We start from the raw sequence: 3,602 nt of genomic DNA, 5'->3' as shown, positions 1-3,602 counted from the left end.
AATGGCCTGTTTCCACATTTTCGTGATTCAATGAACACCAAGATAAAGGTAAGTTGCCCATCAATCAATTCTTCCTTTTAAATCTCCCTGTACCTCTTGCTAATAGGCAAAGAAGGAGAATAAAAATAAAACTGTTGTGAGGTCAATGTGGTTTCTGTGCTTGTGCTGTAATAATCCTCTGTGCACAAATACAGTTGATGGTACAATTTAATATTCAAGTCACTGTCAGTTTTAAAAGGATTAACATAAAGTCAGTGTAATTGTAACCCAGTAAAAAGATTAAAGTTCCCAAGATCATGTTTGTTGTACTGTTGAGTCACATCAGAGTGGCAGGGTTCATGTAATCAACCGCATAAATAGTTTTCAGCTTTATCCAATTATCAAGGGAAGTATCCAACAGAAGGCAGCAGCAAGTTACCACAATATCATCATCCCACATTTCTCAGTTTGTTATGAAGATATGGGTGACCTGTACCTTTTAAAAGAGTTAAAACCTAGCAGTGACAGCAGCAAGTTATGTTGTGGTTCTGTTCGCCGAGCTGGAAATTTTTGTTGCAAACGTTTCGTCCCCTGTCTAGGTGACATCCTCAGTGCTTCGGAGCCTCCTGTGAAGCGCTTCTGTGGTGTTTCCTCCGGCATTTATAGTGGCCTGTCCCTGCCGCTTCCGGTTGTCAGTTTCAGCTGTCCGCTGTAGTGGCCGGTATATTGGGTCCAGGTCGATGTGTTTGTTGATGGAGTTTGTGGATGAGTGCCATGCTTCTAGGAATTCCCTGGCTGTTCTTTGTTTGACTTGCCCTATAATGGTAGTGTTGTCCCAGTCGAATTCATGTGTTGCTTGTCGTCTGCGTGTGTGGCTATTAAGGATAGCTGGTCGTGGCGTTTCGTGGCTCGTTGATGTTCATGGATGCGGATCGTTAGCTGTCTTCCTGTTTGTCCTATATAGTGCAGTCCTTGCATGGGATTTTGTACAAATCTTCACCCAAACTTTGAGACACACAACCATAGCACATGCAGTGGATTGGTCAAAGATCTTTAAATATTAAGCACTGAAGTAAGGTTAAGAAATTTGAGCATTCTACTCAATTTAAAGATTGGGAATGGCGAGCTTAAATCACTAGAGTGGTGATTCCCTGCAAAATAGATAGGACAAACCACTTTATCACAGTTCACAGGAGGCTCCCAAGCACTGAGGATGTCAACTAGACAGGGGACGAAACGTTTGCAACAAAAATTTCCAGCTCGGCGAACAGAACCACAACAACGAGCACCCGAGCTACAAATCTTCACCCAAACTTTGAACACCAAGGGCATGGTGGCACAGTGATTAGCACTGCTGCCTCACAGCGCCGGAGACCCGGGTTCAATTCCCGCCTCAGGCGACTGACTGTGTGGAGTTTGCACATTCTCCCCGTGTCTGCGTGGGTTTCCTCCGGGTGCTCCGGTTTCCCACAGTCCAAAAATGTGCAGGTCAGGTGAACTGGCCATGCTAAATTGCCCGTAGTGTTAGGTAAAGGGGTAAATGTAGGGGAATGGGTGGGTTGCGCTTCGGCGGGTCGGTGTGGACTTGTTGGGCTGAAGGGCCTGTTTCCACACTGTAATGTAATCTAATCTAAAGTGTTCTCAATAAGACAATGTAACATGTGCTCCAGCTACTGGAAACAACAAATAACAGATTTGAGTTAGGCCAATCAGTTTAAATTATACTCCGAAAAATACTAAATTCCAATCAAGTTTGAACTAAGTATATTGACAATCTTAAAAGCTGATGACACAATCCAATGCTCTGGGGTATAAGACCGGGGAAATATTGAACAGCTGGAGGAGAACTGCCAAGCCCAGCATGTAAATGACTACTGAAAAATAGCTCCCTTAAAAGATACCTTTCCGATCAGTAACCTGTGACTCAGAAATATCGAAGAAGAAAAGAAGACTCAAGAAGATCCAAATAGAAGAACCGAAAGCTGCCTGGTTTTGAGATAAGAAGTGTTATTTTGTAAATCTTAATTGGGAGTTTTATCGGTTTAGTATTATAGAAGGGAAGGTAAAAGATAGCTTAGAGTAAGTACTTGTACATAGTTGTTAGTTAATTATTCTCTGTTATCCTTTAAGTAGTTCTTGGCCACTCAAATTTTTACAGACTACTGCACGGAATCAGTCTTTTCTGTGTTGCTGGTTTTTAATTAAGCAGGAGGGTTTAGCCCATGTTGTGACAAGTTCCACAGCTTGGTTAAGGAATTAGGTAACAGTTAGTCACTAACAGTCCAAGTGCAAGGTTTTAGTGCAGGGAATAAATACTAGGGACTTGAATATATGCCCACTATGCTTCTGCATGCGTTCAGTTTAATGAATACAAAATGTGGAAGTGTGCCCAAATGTCTAACATGCAACAGAAAAACAAAGCTCTGAGCTGGAAATCCTAAAGATGAAAATTTAACTGAATTTAAGATGAGAGAAGATCTTGAAATAGAAATTAAAACTCTTTTACAACTGAGGAAAAAATATACTATTTTGTAAATAATATGCTATCAAGGCAATGGTGACCAATTACACCTTATCTTATTTTCCAGAGGATCTGTAGCCGCTCAATAGACTGTCGCTGAGTTTTCACTGATTGTTTGAACGTAATGTTACTGCATGGAATCAGCCAATCACACCTGTGACAGCTCTTTGACAGAGCCATCCAACTAGTTATGCTGCCCTCCTATTTCTCTCTGGCCATGTAAGCATTCAAGCATTTATCAATTCTCTTTGGTAGTAATTCTAAGAGTAAAAATTGTTTCCACCATCCACCAACCTTTCAAGTTGTGTGCTGCAGTTCACAACAACTCTGTTGAAAAATGTTTCCTCATGTCACCTCTGCTTCTTTTGACAATTACCTTAAATCTGAATCTTCTCGTTGTTGACTTTATTGCCACTGAGAGCAGCTTCCCCTACATACTCTTCATAAAACTATTCCAGATAAAAATAAAGGACGGATTTCTCAAGTAAGGTGTCCATACCATTCAGCTCCATTCTAATTATAAATAATGAAGCAACTGTCATCACTCATGCAGTAGAAAATGAGAATAATCTTCAAAGGCTGCAATGGGGACATCAAAGATGCTTCTTCATTTATCCATAACAACAAATATTTCTTGACAACTTTTTTTGGTTGCTTAGCAGGCCTATGAGTTTTCCCTGAGGAGCAAGGAGGGGAAGTGTTTTTCAACTGAAGGGCAAGTACTTTCAATCTCTGAAAATCCAGCAATCTGTTGTCCCATTTGTACTTTTGACCTAGCAGCTCCATTGACTTCTTACTGTAAGAGAAGTATTTTAAAGCATTGTGAGAATGCTCCACAATCTGGGTATTTGCACAGGTGTTTGCTTCATCTCTAACAGGATGGAATTCAAAATCAAAACACATTTGAAAAAAATATTATTTGTTAGAATTAGATTTCTGCTGTGCGTAATAATTTGAAATTTCAGCACCCTTTGTTACATTCCCATTAATGTTTCCTGCCACTGCCTGGATTTCTGAGATCATACTCGACTTCTAGAACCAGACGTTAATGCACTGACACATCAATGGAAGTGCACAGAACCTCCAAGTGGCCATGTGGCTG

This window comes from Chiloscyllium plagiosum, chromosome 23, assembly GCF_004010195.1.
Source record: "Chiloscyllium plagiosum isolate BGI_BamShark_2017 chromosome 23, ASM401019v2, whole genome shotgun sequence".
Lineage (NCBI taxonomy): Eukaryota > Metazoa > Chordata > Chondrichthyes > Orectolobiformes > Hemiscylliidae > Chiloscyllium > Chiloscyllium plagiosum.
Note: the sequence above shows the minus strand (reverse complement) of the source record.